Here is a 17,777-nt window from a genome sequence, read left to right as displayed (position 1 = left end):
ATCATAAGCCTGTAAGTTAAAATAATTTTTATTTCCATTTATTGTACATCGTCATTAGATAGCCTATTATCAACTGGGAACACACTGTTTGTTTCAGACTGAGCGTTGTCGACGAAGGTGTTATCTGTTGTTGCATACCATTCTGCTCCACCCACGTTGGAAAATTCGGTACTGAAATTAGACCGAAACACCCAAATAATTTTTCTAGTTCATCTTTCGTCTATGCTGTTTGTGTAGTAGCAACAGGTTTTCAGTATGCTTTCGGAAAACAAATTTAAACAATCAAATGTAATAGTAAAATAGTCCATTTCAAGAAAAGCATTTTCCCTTGGATATCCACTATCAGACACAGCTACTATGAATCCTGGTACACAACCAAGCACTGTCAGCCGTATCAGCAGCTGATGTCCAAGTAATATCCAGGATATCAAGAGGCAGGTCAAAGAATATCACCACGTTTACGCGATATATTCGAATATGGTTGAAGCACACAAACGAATTTAGTTTTGTATATGAGTCTTCTTTATTGAAACCTTCCACTAACATAAAATTAGGGACTTAACCTTATTGAACCTAGCAGACACACCTTTCGTGTTTGTGTATAAATGATTGACTAGCCTAAATCGCTATCTTTCTCCCCGGTTCCTTACAAGTCTTAAACTCCAATCTGTGCGACGGAAGCATGAATATTTGACGTAGTTAGTACTTCCGCGGATTCGTAATATTGCAGAAACTGATGCGTGAAAACTAGTTTGTCCACGTTTCGTTGGGATATTTATGGTGTGCATTTCTATCTTCCCGTTTGGAGTCGATATCTGAACACCGCTCCACTGAGGATCGTGTCCCACCTGTCGTAATTAAACACTATAAACATAATATTTGTAAGCTTGTGAATTGAATAACATAGGACAGCAATGTCAAGCTGAATAAAGTCCTCAATTTCATTAGTTCCAGCAGTAGCGTTTGTGCTGTATAATATTTAAACAAAGCAGATATTTAGATACGTACAATATTGGAAAATGTATCATCAGACTGTTAATAAGCCAAACGTATGTGTCATATATGTTCGAAATGTGTATATATTACAAGATACATAACCTTACGAATGAAGTTTGAATTCTAAGTCGCTGCACTGAATAAAGCAGTGGTTTAAACTACCTAGATTTTAAATAGATGGGCAAATCAGGTTTCTTCGTATAAAAATTTGTACGGACTTGTTGGACTTTGGGATTCGCATACAGTTCAAGTGATTTAATACACGGCTGCACGACTGTAGCTTACATTCGGTGCCGCCTGCGAACGCTCTGCTCGCTCGGCGGGGTTAGTCATTTTGATTTTTTGATTTGCATTGTATTCAGTAATAAATTTTATGAGGCCACTATTCCAAATAAATTTGTTTCTGACTTGAATAACGAACAGTCAAGATTAGTCCTTCGATTCTAACGCATACTACTATCCTTTGGGATCATACTGTTAACAGTTTTAACTTTGACGTTTTTAGTCCGCTTATTTATTTGTTTATTTACATCACTACGCTAAATTAAGGCACCTAGTGATAAATCCTGGGCTTAAGCAACAATACATAGCCAAACCTCTGTTTAAGGGAGCCGGAGGTGGTCAAATCCAAAAAATTACGATTTTTTTTGCTACCTAAAATCAATTGGAACATTCCTCTTCAATGTAAACTTTGAATTATTGTTCTACTCGCCCTAGAAGTGGAGTTATTACCATTTTCCCCCACGCCTGCAGAGGAAATGGGCGGCCGCTGAATGCATCTAACAACCTCTCGTGACTTCCTGGCGAACTGCTTGGGATTTTCTCGGCCTGTTACGCATACAGCTCCTTATGTTACGCATACAGCGAGTGTGCAATGGTTGGCTACATTGTTTTCTGTGACAAATGAAACGCTAAGAGTGCGGAACATCGTCTCTTTGCTGTTTACCGTTTCGAATTAGTTCAGTGTTGCGCCTGTTGTTGGTAGTATTATACTTCTTGTGTAAAGCGTTGTTCTGGTTACGATGCCACGTTTTAGTAACCGTGTATATAAGAAGAGGAAGAACGTAGGGAAAAGAAAATTAACACTAATACCAAGTTGCGATACTACAATTACTGAAACAGTGCGTTCTTCTGCTAAGCAACACATGGCCGGCCATAGCCCTGTGACATCTTCTAGCAAATACTACCTTGGGGATGGTGACTCCAAAAGTTTCAAGACTATAGAGGAACTGAAACCAAATGGAAATGAATTTGTAGTTGAAAAGTTGGAATCCATTGGGCATGTGCAAAACCGTATGGGTGCACGGCTTCGAAGGCTCAAACAAACTTTAGGTTCAAGTAAGCTCAGTGATGGAAAGACAATAGGAGGGAGAGGCAGGCTTACTGATGAGGTGATTGAACGTCTACAGAGATACTATGGGTATGCTATAAGGCAAAATACTAGTAATGTTAGTGACATGCGAAAAGCAGTGTGGGCATTGTTGCTTCATACTGCCTCTTCCAATGAATACCCTCGACACAGCCTGTGCCCAAAAGATTCCTGGTGCAAATATAATGCAAAAAAGGACTATGATCACAAACATGGTTTGCCAGCAGCTGTGATAAATGCATTAAAACCAATTTTTCATGACTTAGCACAGCCAGAATTGTTACACAAATGTCTACACGGAAAGGCGCAGAATCCTAAAGAGAGCGTAAACAATTTGATTTGGAAAGTGATTCCTAAAAGGGTGTTTGTAAGCATAAGAACACTGCACTTTGGCATTTATGATGCAATAGCAACCTACAACCAAGGGAACAGTGTGAAGTGTGAAGTTCTGAAGGCATTAGAGTTTACAGCTGGGGTGAACACTGTACGAGCACTAAGAAATATTGACAGAGAAAGGATAAGAAGAGCAGAAAGAAGAGAAAGGCATATGAAGTATGATGGAACAACAGGCCAGAAAAGAAGACAGAAGAGGAAGCTTTTGGAAGATGAAGAAGAAGATTCTGATAATCCATCCTATAGTGCAGGAATGTATTGAGAAACTTTGATAGCCATTTCCCGTAAATTAGAATTTTTCGAATATAAGGAACATTTTCTCAAAATCCACTCAAGCTACAGAGATTAAATTTTTATACAACACTCCTAGTGGTCAAACTTACATTGTAACACAGCCATTTGGCAATATGTTCAGTAGTTTCATTTCAGTTTAATTATAAAGCAATTATTTGTAAAAAATATTTGGGTCATTAGTAAAAAAAAATAATTGGAAGGAAACTAGAAAAGATACTCCAAAATCCCTCTGTCATAACTGCAATACTAAACCACTCTATATGTAATAAAAAATTCAAATTTTTCTATTTGGTAGTTTATTCATAAATGTTCCTCAAACTTAGTGATTTTAACATGGGCAACATAGGCACCTCCGGCTCCCCTTAAGTTCGTGTATTTGCATCTGGTCGTTATGTGGCGACGAATTAATGCTGACTGGCAATTAATGTCGCGTCACAAATTGTTAACGACTCCCCAGTAGCGTTGCAATTTACACCTTTCATGGCCTCTCAACTTATAAAATGTTCCTCGTATAGAGTGGTACTTTTTGCTCCTTTAGTTGATGCTGCTCGCTGACTTCTACTTTAATTTGTTCCGTTTTTACTAGTGCGGTACATTTAACGCCATGGTACAGCTTCAAAAAGACGATTAGTTCGGGAAAATTCACTCGCTGTAATGCTTCTGTATGCACTGTGCCCTCGTAATGGTCGTGATTGCTTCGTATCGATTATACTTCATCAGTGGCAGGCATTTTAAGTGTCTTCTGTTCAGACATGACAGCTCGACATGACACCTCTTTATGGTCTTTGCACACCTGCATCGTCACTTGTGCCGCCTGTGAAATCTGACACAGCCGTATAAATGTGCGCAATCACTAATGAGACTACCAGCCATTATGCACTGCGTATGATTTACATCTGTTACGTGACAATTCGTTTGGCTATGGGAAAGATAAAGGCATCAGAGAGGCTTACCTTGCGGTTGATAATAGAAGCGCGACTAAAGAAAAATCAAGACATATTCATCGGATATGTCGACCTGAAAAAAATATCAAACATAGGAATGAATTTGAGGAAGAAATTTCTGAGAATATACGTTTGAAGGACACCATTGCATGGTAGTGAAACATGGAGTGCGGGAAAATAGGAACTGAAAAGAACCGAAGAATTTTAGTTGTGGTGCTACGAGATAATGTTGAAAGGAATATGGACTGATAAGGTAAGGAATGAGTAGGTTCTCTGCAGAATGGGAGAATAAAGGAATATCTGAGAAACGTTGACTTGATGGAGGGCCGGAATGATGGCAGATCTTTTAAGACATCAGCGAATCACTTCCATAGTACTAAATACAGCTGTAGAGAGTAAAAGCTTTAGGAGAAGACAGTGATTGGAATATTCCCACCAAACAATTGAGGACGTAGGTGGCAAGTGCTACTCTGGGATGAAAGGGTTGTCACACGAGAAGAATTCTTGGCGGGCTGCGTCAAACTAGTTAGAAGTTTGATGGTTCAATTTGTAGGTACTAACTTGGCTCAATTGTCAAGTGAAAATTTACAGGTGCCGTAGCTGTGATGTATATCTTTTAACCGATAAATGTTACCATGATGTCAATGGAGTACAAACAGGATTTAATAAGTGAACTGAGCGTATAGGGACTTGAACGGAACGTGGCTGGGTGTTGCGAAGGAAGAGGCAAACTGTTTATATTTCAGAGATGTTAATATATAACGAAATGGAGAACCAATATTCATCCTCATTGTCTAGCCGATGAAAAAATTATAAACGTAAATCGCAACGATTAAGCGTAGTCCTCAGGTGAGTCAACTTATTGTTCTTATTGACTTAAATAGTTTACAGTCTTAGTCCGATTCCTTAAGATGTGAGCTTTCTACCTTGTCAGTTTATCTAGCGATAAACTCACAAGGAGAAAGATGCCAGTGAGTGCTTATTTTAATTAAAGTGCATTTCGCTTACGGCAAGTGTTCTATGCTTGACCTCATTCGCTTAATCTCAGGTGTGACAGCGTTCATTAAGCTTCAAACTAATTTCAGTTACAACAAATTTAGCATTAATTATCGGTTTCTCTCAGAGCCTGGCGATTACCTTTTTTGCTTAAAGCATTCAGAATTTGTCGTGAGTTGATTCTTGTGGTATGTGTAGAACCGTTTCGTTCTTTAATGGAAAATCCTCGATGTACAAAAATCTTGATGGTACCTATTCGACTGCCTGTAATTTTTCCACCTGCACCATTCATCTCACCGCAGCGCTATTGTGATAGTGTCAACACTCGACAAGCACACATGCACTAGTTAGATAGTTTTCTGTTCTACGGCACATGTGGACTGTAAATCGTAATGATGTGGAATGAATCATTTCACATGCACATGGGAGCATAATCATTTAATATGGCTACCTGCTGAGTATGCATATAACTTTTTTTGTTTTATTTTTTAATATCTACAGATATGAGTTAGTAATTCCTATCCATAAGTAGGTACTCCGATGACGGGAATGAAAACTTGTCAATATCTGAGCTGCCCCATTCACATTGCGTTTCATGTAAAGAAAGAAATCTATATTTAAATTGATATTTTCGGTGTAATTACTTTAGTCGGAATGTTTCGAAATCGTAATATACAGTACTGAAAAAATGTCATCTACATCTGATAATCACTATACTGGGTGTCCCAGGAAGAATTATCGGTATTCAGGGATGCTACAGAATAGCTCATTCAAAGCAAAGACGAGTCTAATAAACATTGGCTTTAAAATCCACGCCTTATGATCTAGGAGTACTTGTTCGCATTTGGTATTGTGATATTGCGAAACACATCTCTTGTTTTAGAATTCATGTTTACTAGTCAACACCTCCTTCCAAAGTATGAAAAGCAAAGAGTTTGCAGTGGTGGAGGTGAATTCACAAGATTGAAGATGAGGAAGTGCTCATATCTCTTAAAATATGCCCTTTGGAGCCAATGGTCTTGGTTTCAATGATCATACCTGTCATATTCCTGACTACCGGCTATAAATCCTGGGACGCCATGTGGAATGTGCCGGAGGAGGTGCTTTTAATTGTACTACATAATAAGGTGTTCGCCCATTCAGTTCACGGATAAAACACTGTAAGTGAGGCTATGTGTATGCCTTTGGTTGACTTGTTATTAGTACAATTTTCTCTGTAGGACTTCATGGGTATAGACACTTAGCATGCGTATTCGCAGCTTCTGCATTTAATGTGGGTTCCTAAAATTTTCTAAGCGGAATTTGGAGACGTTTATAATGTTGTCTTTGAGTTCCTATGGAATAAATTTTATCTGCATGCCTCTCATATTATCGCTCAACTAAGCGGACCAGTGATCTTTCGTATCTCCCCCCTTTCTATATCCTCGTTGGCCGCTGCCAGAAGGACACATTATTGACCTGTACACGAGCAATATTTCAACATGGAAGTACAAATCAGTACATTTTAATACTAATTCTTAACCTTGGTAGTTACCCGAAAGAAATTTATGTCTTCATTAAAAACAGGTTATCTAATGAAAAGCTTTCCGAACTTCTAGGAACACAGAAACCATTTGCTTCTAGAGGGTTATTCCGAAAATAAAGAACGATAGGTCGCGAAATGGAAGCACAGTGAAAATTAAAACTGTTTTATTTGCAAAAGTTAGCTACAACTTCCAGCTACTTATCTCCATAGTCGACGATCCGACTTAGACGTTTGTCGTAGCGTTGTACCAACTTTCCAATACCCTCGTTATAGAAGTCAGCCGCTTTCCGCCTATTCTCTGCGCTGGCCTACAGCTCGTTGTCTGTGCCAAAATGTTGTCTTCGTAGCCAGCGGTTCATGTGAGCAGAGATGAATCGGAGGGATACAATTACATGCTGTACTGTGGGTAATCAAACATTTCCAGTTGAAAACGATGCAGGAGCATCTTCGTTGCCCCTGCAGAATGCAGCTGAGTATTATCGTGAAGAAGGAAACGCATGACAGTTATATAATGTTGGCTGCATAGCTTCAGCCAAATTTCTTAGCAGGCTCTCCTACTTTGCAAGATACACTACCATTCTAGGTATCTTTATGTGCTCCCTGTGTGCTCAGACATAAAAAGAAGGACGTAACGCGATCGGCGGGCATACTAGAGACACTGCCCAACACACCTGTGCAAAACGTCATCGGAATTTCACTGTGGTTTCCATTTTGCAACCGATCGTTCCTTACTTTCCGAATAACTCTCGTACTATGACACTTAGGACGTAGTGTGCGAAAAGCTGAAACGTTATTAATTGTTTCGTATTCTACGCTAGTTTCCATGAGGGCGCACGCAGTGTTCTAGATTGTAACCCTCACTTACCAGTATCACAACAGTCTTAAAAAAAGTCTGTGCTCAACTTTCTAACTGACAAAGAAGGGTACCGGACGGAGACTAATCTGGTGCCACAATAAACAGTATTACATCTGTGTTCAGACTACACGTCTTCAGTCTTTGGCATATCATTTCACCAGCAAACAATTAAAGCAATAATACCAGCACCCCTCAGTGTTTCCATTCTGGGAATTCATTAAATCGGACGTGCATTTATAAACAATGTTTCTGCCACCTGCGAAAGTCAAAGGGCCGATACGCCCTATAAAAGATAGTCATGATCTGTAGTTCCCACGTGTACATAGCTATAGGTATGTAGGACAATCTGCCTGAGGCACGTTCAAGATGTGCACCGAGCGCGAGCATCGTAGAAAGGCACAAGAATCGGCGGTTACCTAAGAGATTTATGAATAACCACGTAATTTTCTTTTCAGATAATATACAGATCGCAGTTCATGCTTATGAACTACTGGAACTTATATTTTATGGAAGCTGTGGCGATCTGTCTGACTGTCATTTACCTTCTCGTCAAATACAGTGAAGAACTTCCTCAAAATCTTCTATATGAATGCTTGACGAGATACGTTCACCGAGAACATTTCACACAGTCTTCCATTAAACTCAAAATATTCCTTAGATCTTTGCTACAGTTATAAATTAGTGTTGTAGGGCAGTGATATGTGCATCAGTTTTGTTACTTGTGTCATTACCTTGGCAGTGGCGCACAACTGAATGTTAGTAACATTCATAGAAATTCCGTGGTGAAGAGAACACATTTAGACACTAATATATTCTATCGGACGATCAAAATTTCTTAAGGTTGTTGAAGCGATCCTCTTTTTTTGTAATCATTAAAATTTTCATGCGGTGATCGGCTCACAGCAAGGTGTATTTCATTTAGTATATGTCTACCAGCCAATTCATGCTTCGCCCAGTATTTCTACGATAGGCGAATATCGTAATATGTTTCCTGGTATCAGCTTCCTGTTAAGAATCGTCTCTGCCGCCTTTAAGGATTCGGCTAAACTCATATTCTGTCACTGCTTGTTCTGATATTCGCTTCAACTTGAGCTACACTTGTTGTGCACATTACCGAAGATAAATTATCTGGTAGTAAGCGAAGATGTTGGCATGTCTTTGTTGATACTCCTTTCTCTGATGAGCGTTCACCGGTACACGCGGGAAACGTGTACGGTGTGATATCGCATGACACGGATCGCTGCTGCTATCCGTCGCTCGTATGTAGAGCCTTATAGTTTGAGTGACGAAATAAGGAACATTATCGAAATAGAGGACTTTGTCCGTAACATACTGCGTAGACGACATTTGTACATGCCGAGTGCGCTAAAGATATTAGTAAACCCATACAACTGCTTCATATTGACAAAACCACAGCACTGTGCAGTAATTGAGTTTATTATTTATCGAGAAACATCGATGTCATTTCTCCTGATGGTTATACACACATATATACAAGGTGGTCCATTGATCGTGACCGGGCCAAATATCTCACGAAATAAGAGTCAAACGAAAAAACTACACAGAACGAAACTTGTCTAGCTTTAAGGTGGAAACCATTTCGAGGAAGAGGAACCACATGTGAGCCCGAACATCTTTGGGGGTTTAGCTAGCAAGCTATAGTAATTTCTTCTCAAAATATCGTGGTTTGAAACGAGTCAAGCTCAGAGACGTTTGTCTCTTCCGAAATCGATAAGTAATTTCGGAGAAATTACACTATTGAGTACTTAGTATTCATAGCTTTGAACATGAAACCAATCGCTGTGTTTCCTAGAAGTCCATGTTGTTATATGGAACCGTTACGTCAGGCTGATGGGGCGCTCCAGCTTAACGCTGTTAAGAGAGCATGCTTTCAAAAGTGAAATGATGGAGAAAAGCTCCATAACTGACAGCATTTACTCGCGTCTACATGTTTTTGGACCGACACACCAAATCTAAAGCAAAAGACGTGGTATCTAAAGATGATTCACCAGTTGAGGCCAGTAACATTTATGTCCTTGTTACTGCTACAGGCTTGAAAGAAAAATATACGTTAAAAACTGAATGTAATTTGTAACATAGAACATTAAAATATACAGAATGTTATTTAATAACTTCAAACCACGAGTTTAATGTCAAGATAACCTCCCGCATTGCAAAATGATGTCACTTACAGCAATGGAAAGGAAATCACAATGGGATGTGGTCATACACATTTTCTTAAAATTCCGCTCACATCAGAAAATGTTCGAAATACTCAACGTGAAAACACGTCACTCAGAAGAGATATATTGGTCTTATTTAACGTGTAGTGAAAACTGTAGTTATGAATTTCCTTTAACGCGTGAAACTGGAAAAACTCAAATGTGTGCCTTTATTTATAACAGTCCTATAAAATCAGCTATAAATACTTTTATTTCACCTATAAATAGTAGTATTCCAAATTGTGATACCGTGCAGAGATTGACCTCATTCAAGTGGTTATGTCTCAAAATAAATTGAGTAAATCACATTGTGAATTCAGGTATAGCCCCCAACCAGAGATTCAATTCAGTTAACCATTGTTAAGAATATCACAACAAGCATAAATAGACTTTTATAAACGCATGAAAACAGGCAATGACTGTCTGTAAAAGTAGTGTGAATTATAGCTTTTTCGTAAATCAGAAAAGAATATTAGGATTCTCATAAGTACACAGCGGATTTTCATAACTGGGCTACCGCTGTCTCACCAAATTACCTGAGAATGGGAACAAATAGCATGCGTGGAATCGGGTCGAAAGCAAATCTAAGTCAAGAGAGAATGTATGTATGTGCCTACCTTTGTTTCAAATTGTGATTCTCAGGCTAGTTTAATGAAAGAATGTATAAATCAAACTTAAACAACAACGCTCAAATTGCTTAAACCAAAACAGCGGGTAGAAAAATTGAACTTACGTTAGCCCATGAGTACCAAATGAATCACACACAACCAGCACATTTAATATTCTTAAATTACCAACGAAGCTCAATTCTGAAATGCGGAAACGAGACAGCCTGCTCTAAACAAGCTGGAACGCTTTGCTCTCATCTTAAAATCGGGGCTTAATCAAACCGAGAAAAATGTAAAACACATATCTACATCTAACTCCATACTCCGCAAGCCACCTGACGGTGTGTGGCGGAGGGTACATTGAGAACCTCTATCGGTTCTCCCTTCTATTCCAGTCTCGTATTGTTCGTGGAAAGAAGGATTGTCGGTATGCCTCTGAGTGGGCTCTAATCTCTCTGATTTTATCCTCATTGTCTCTTCGCGAGATATACGTAGGAGGGAGCAATATACTGCTAGACTCCTAGGTCAAGGTATGTTCTCGAAACTTCAACAAAAGCCCGTACCGAACTACTTAACGTCTCTCCTGCAGAGTCTTTCACTGGAGTTTATCTACCATCTCCGTAACGCTTTCGCGATTACTAAATGATCCTGTAACGAAGAGCGCTGCTCTCCGTTGGATCTTCTCTATCTCTTCTATAAATCCTATCTGGTACGGATCCCACACTGCTGAGCAGTATTCAAGCAGTGGGCGAACAAGCGTACTCTAACCTACTTCCTTTTGTTTTCGGATTGAATTTCCTTAGGATTCTACCAATGAATCTCAGTCTGGCATCTGCTTTACCGACGATCAACTTTATATGATCATTCCATTTTAAATCACTTCTAATGCGTACTCCCAGATAATTTATGGAATTAACTACTTCCAGTTGCTGACCTGCTATATTGTAGCTAAATGATAAGGGATCTTTCTATGTATTCGCAGCACATTACACTTGTCTACATTGAGATTCAATTGCCATTCCCTGCACCATGCGTCAATTCGCTGCAGATCCTCCTGCATTTGAGTACAATTTTCCATTGTTAGATCCTCTCAATATACTACAGCATCATCCGCAAAAAGCCTCCACAAGGTCATTTATGTATATTGTGAATAGCAACAGTCCTACGACACTCCACTGCGGTACACCTGAAATCACTCTTACCTCGGAAAACTCTCTCTATTGGGAGTGACACGCTGCGTTCTGTTATCTAGGAACTCTTCAATCCTATCACACAATTGGTCTGACGGTCCTTATGCTCTTACTTTGTTCATTAAACGACTGGAGGAACTGTGTCGAACGCCTTGCGGAAGTCAAGAAACACGGCATCTACCTGGGAACCCGTGTCTATGGCCCTCTTGAGTCTCGTGGACGAATAGCGCGAGCTGGGTTTCATACGATCGTCTTTTTCGAAACCCATGCTGATTCCTACAGAGTAGATTTCTAGTCTCCAGAAAAGTCATTATACTCAAAGTAATACGTGTTCTAAAATTCTACAACTGATAGGCGTTAGAGATAAAGGTCTATAGTTCTGCACATCTGTTCGACGTCCCTTCTTGAAAACGGGGATGACCTGTGCGCTTTTCCAATCTTTTGGAACGCTACACTCTTCTAGAGACCTACGGTACACCGCTGCAAGAAGGGGGGGGGGGGGGGGGCAAGTTCCTTCGCGTACTCTCTGTAAATTCGAACTGGTATCCCATCAGGTCCAGCGGCCTTTCCTCTTTTGAGCGATTTTAATTGTTTCTCTATCCCTCTGTCATCTATTTCGACATATACCATTTTGTCATCTATACTATAGCCGCAGCAGATAACTCCATGAAATAGTTTGTGTAAGTAGGCTGTTTAGGTCTATATGTTGGTAACGCCACGTAGCGCTCTGTATGAAAATCGCTGACTGTGTTGTGTGCAGTCTGTGGCTGGTTGGCATTGTTGTAATATTCGCTATTGTAGTGTTGGGCAGTTGAAGGTGAGCCGCCAGTAGTGGTGGATGTGGAGAGAGAGAAATGCCAGAGTTTTGAGCGGACGATCTGGACGTGTGTCCGTCAGAAAAAGGAAATTTTTTAAATTGGATGTCACAAAATTATATATATATATATATATATATATATATATATATATATATATATATATATATATATATATATAAAATAACTTTTGAACGCTATTAAGGCAAATACATTGTTTGTTCGCTATCAAAATATTTCATTTTTGCTAACTATGCCTGTCAGTAGTTAGTGACTTCAGTAGTTGGAATGTTTTATTTAGCTGGCAGTATTGGCGCTCGCTGTATTGCAGTAGTTCGAGTAACGAAGGCTTTTTTGTGGTAAGTGATTCATGAAAGGTATAGGTTATTGACAGTCAGGGCCATTCTTTTGTAGGTATTATTGGAAGTCAGACAGCGTTGCGCTAAAAAAAAATTATTGTGTGTCAGTTTAGTGATAATCAGAATAAGTAAAGGGAGAAATATCTGAGTACGTTCAGTTTTACTCAGCTGTCTTTGTATCAAATAACGTAAGAGGTTCATCAGCACAGTCATACATAATTTTTCAAAGGTATGTTTCATTTGTACGATATGTAATACATATATATAGATAATAAGGTGCCAACGAAGTAACTTCAACATGCGCCGGTGACTAAGAGTCAGTAGTCCCATACGCTCATGAATTCGGTAGACACATTATGAAGTGCCGGCAATGTTAGACGTTCGTAGTATGGGGTGATCTGACGGTAAAACAGTGATATTAATCTATGAATCTGTTTAAGAGTAAGCAAAAATGTGCCTTGAATAAATTAGCTACTAATCCAGACTGCTTTCTTTGTAACATCCTGATGCTGATGTCGTGCATAGTAAGTACAATGGCCACAGCGTAGTTAGTGAAAGTAGGAGGAATCTCTGCTCTGAAAGCATATAAAATAATTTTTTTACCATGACATAGTGGAACCAAACAGCAACAAAACCAAATTTAGCGGCACCTCTTACAATTCTTAATCTGCTGCCTGGTACACCTAAAATGACATGGGAAGCAAATGACATGGGAAGCCAAGTAAAATATTTAATTTAAACCTTGGTATTTATCACAGTTACTTCTGCGTACATGTATTTTAACTGCGTAACAATGTTCTTACATGTTACTCTCATTTAATAAGTGCAGACTTCACAAAATGATCAGCATGAGGTGCCTCAATGGGAACAAAGTAATGGATTTCATAAGCTTGTGTGTCATCCAACATGCTACAACAGAGGTAAGCAGTGACGAGGGCAAAGGACAAGAGACAAAGTCTTCATCACTCATTCACAGAAATTAGTGATTCTGGTAAACTAAAAACTAGTTTGGTCGATTTGCACGGGACAAGAGCAGGTGAGAGAAAAATTCTTGAAAATTTCTATCATTGACACAAGAAATCGAGCGCACTGATCGATCAAAAACAGGCAGTGTAAAGAATATATCCTACAACACACATGATGAAGACTACAGAAATTAGGAAAGAATTTTATACAAAGAACTGTGACTATCAAGAAACTCTGACTGCGACGTAGCTAACGGTACACCACTAAGCAGTTGCAATGCCTCTCATCAATAACAACTCCACAGCATGCCCCTGTCGGCCAACAGCATCTCCAATGTATCCAGCCTGTAACATGTTCAGTCTTCAACTGATCGTTCTCCACACTACATCCCTGACAGGACCTTCCACACCCACTCAGTCATGCTCAACTATGGTACATGCTCATAGCAACCATGGGACACACAACTGCCACCATTGGTCTCGGATGGCCATCCTGCTGTTTTTGGTGGTAAACAACTTAGGGTGAACTCACGCACACCATCATTAAGTCGATGCATGGGTGAACGTTCACGCTCCTTGGCAGAATGTGAAGGGGACAGTGTTTGCCAAAAGGAACAAACGTTTGTACTACTCTTTCGAGTTCATATTGAAGCACGACACAAGTAACACCATGAACAACAATACACATTTGCAGTAACTAGCACAAGGACTTCTTGAAAAATTGAAGAGATCTCTTTGCTGTAATTGCACATGACACTACAATGTTTCCCTTATGCAGGACAGACAATGATCCAAGAAATGGCGGAGCGTCAGACAAACTGAAACATGGCTTCCTACACCTCTACAAGAAAATAATTCTCAGTAGAATACTGAATCAAATATGGATACATGCGCAATCCCAGAAAAATGAGGCGCGTCAAATGACACAACAATATTTAAATATCTTTAAGACTATAGAAGCTAATATTTCACAGCGGGTACACATTTTCGCATTGAACCTCTGAAATAACAACTCTTAAACGCTTCATCTCATTTCGACATAGGATGTCTCAGATGATAGCATTGCGTTATAGCAATCATCTCTGAAAGCTACGTGTCCGTCTCTTTTCCATTTCTTGATTTATTACGTTTTTTACATCTTTTCATTATGCAAATATTTGTCAGAAAATTGTATTCTCCACAGTTAGACATGAAATGAATTCCGCATGAATTCCTCACATTTTGTCATCCCTTTGTATTTATATAATGAACAGTTTACTGGTTTTCCAGTAACTTTATTTAATTGTTGATTGTAAGTGCTATTAAAAGACTGTGCTAATTTAAGAGTCGTCAAATGCATGTGCTGGCGGATATAAGAATGGAAAAAAGAACAAAAACACACTTCCATGAAGAAGGAATAAGTAAACAATATTTAACCATTGTCTGTTGTCGTATAATATGAGCACACATGCACAAAAATGCTGGCTTATTTATTTATATAAATGTAATTGTAAATGATGTGAGTGCAACCCAATGTTTATGACATTTTTCTCTGTTTGAAGATTGTTGTAGTATATTAGTTCAGGCCAGTCAGTGGTCGTGTTGAGTCATATCATGTCTGTAGAGCTTAACGGGGACGGGATTCAGCTAATGGCAAAGCAGATAGTAGTGGAACATTACGGGTGTCGATTGGAGACTGGGACTTTTGGAGCTAAGAGCTCAAAGGAGTGATTCTGGGCACACGTTTTTGCTGAGAGATGGCAGACCTGCCTGTGGTAACGTGCGTGAGTTGGACAAAAATAGGTGATAGATTCTGGGTGGTGAACAGCCAATATGAGACTTCAACTTTTGAGGACACTTATCGGTTAGATCTGGAAGCGGACAGTTGGATATTCGTTCTAAAAGAAGGCAGGTTTGTCCGTGGTACGGTGTGGTTTGTTGATGGAGTGGATGACGGACTCCGGACGGTGAATGGTCACTACCATAAACTTCTAAAGGGATTTTATGTTTCTAGACGTCAGAATGTGCTCCAGAGTAGAACTCTGTTTGCACTTGTATTACGGAACTGAGGATAGAAAGAGTGTGAGTCATCATTCTTTGTATCACATGTGTTAATTTTTAAATCATCGTATTGAACTCCGAACTATTTTGAGGTGGTGGATATTTCGTGTATTGTCATTACGAATTACGCTTATTGATCCCGTATCACTGATTACAGTTTAGCTTGGCGACTTTGCTACCATTATTCTTACGCTGTAGTGAAACTTTAATGGATTGGACAAGCGTATTTTCCGTCTGTATTGCATAACTTAGGATCACTTCACATTTATTTCAGATGTCCATTCTTGAATAAACATCATTTAGCATAATTGTCTGTCGTCTACATCAATTACAGACGATAGAATAGAACCCTTCTCATTAAGTTGTTCTTCTTTCATTTCGTATCTTTGTGTATTTTATTAATTCGCAATGATAGCCAGTGAATAGACTATTTGACTACAGGGTAGAAACTACGGGTTATTATTTTCAGCTATTTAACCGTAGGGCGTGAAGCTGATGTGCTCGTTTCGTCCCTTTGACTACATGGAGCTATTCTTTTTAAACAACGCCGGATATATCACAAGTATCAGAAGTATGAGATTACTGCAGGTAGAGACGCAGCTGGTTTCCTCATATGCTATGCTGTTGAGAAGAGCAACATCGCAGCAGTAACCGTTAGGTACTGTCGCAGTACTGATTTCCAGTTAGAACTAATAGACAGATTTCCATGCTTCTGTATTCCTCTGCTTCATTTATTTGTGAAGTGACACATCATACAGACGGAAGCTCTTTGTACGCAGAATTGGAACAATGCTTAGCTGACTCGTTCGTGAGGCGCTCACTACTTCTCTGCAAGTAACGTGTAGATTATGAGGGACAGCTATCGGAATATCTATTTCGTTCCATAAGCTAATTGCAGACATGGTCCTTACTCTATGTGTAGTATCCAAGCGCCCTCCCAGAATCAATTTTTCTCTGATTCACCGAGTTGTCGTTCTTGGGAAAATTTATCAACACAGTACAGAAGTAGTATGTCCACCAATTATCCAAGTCACTTTGCACTTAAAATACCTTCAAAAGTGGAAAGTCGACTTATCAGTGACATCATGTATGATGTCATCGATAGCCTTCAATTCATGACGTCATCAATCAATCAGTCAATAAATCAGTCAACCAACAATTTGTAATAAAAATTTTCTCTCCATTCCTAGGGCCTTCTCCTCCCCCTCCACCTGTCTCCATGCAATCTTAGCACAGCATAAAAAAAACAAGATTGATGAAAAACTCCAATTGTGTTAGTGGAAAATTGAATACCCTATATTCCTCCAATCAACTACCCCCCTATCACCAATGAAGCAGAGTGTAGTACTCATCATCTTCAATCAAATATAGCACAGTACGAAACATGAAAGACACCACACCATTAAAAAATCCGATGCTGTAACTACCCAAACTACGTTAATCGAAACTTATTGCAGTATTTAAAATCCAAGAAGGTGGAAATAGATCAAAATTTTAGTGGTAAATTTAAAACTCCTAAGAATCAGGGCATTGTAATCAAATCATGTGGCAGATATCCTAGTGAAAATTACATAACCTCCATCCCAGAGCCATGAATGTCTAAAATATTCATTATTTCTGGAATACAAATGGGTTCACATATCATTATTTAAGTACACATGCATATTTCCGATGCAATACAAAAGTGATTTGAAACCAAAGTTATGCATTATTAACCTACTCAAACATACTCTGGCAAAATGATTCCATAGGAAAGTATATGCATTATATGTATGTTTACACACACACACACACACACACACACACACACACACACACAGGCGTACACACACATACCACACACAAATTTGACTTCTCATACATACTTATCATCTGCATGTAATTCACAAAAGAGATACGTGATTCCATTTCTCACACCGCTTAAAAAATACCTCAGCCTTTTTGTTCCGAGAACGCATTAAGACTTACACCTCTCCAGGGTCTTTGTCATAACCATGCATGGAGTATACATGTCATTACAATGTGGTCTTGGTGCTGTTATGCAGAGAAGGCCCAGAGAGATATTTTCACACACCCCAGACTCTTTTATCAGAAATAGCCCAACTGAGAGACAGAGAGAGACACATGTTAACATTGTGTTGTGTGACGCAAAAAACGATATAGAGGTAGTAGGGACTAAAAAAAATATATTTAAAATTCACTGCA

The sequence above is a fragment of the Schistocerca cancellata genome, chromosome 2 (genome assembly GCF_023864275.1).
Source record: "Schistocerca cancellata isolate TAMUIC-IGC-003103 chromosome 2, iqSchCanc2.1, whole genome shotgun sequence".
NCBI lineage: Eukaryota > Metazoa > Arthropoda > Insecta > Orthoptera > Acrididae > Schistocerca > Schistocerca cancellata.
This window is presented reverse-complemented; position numbering follows the sequence as displayed.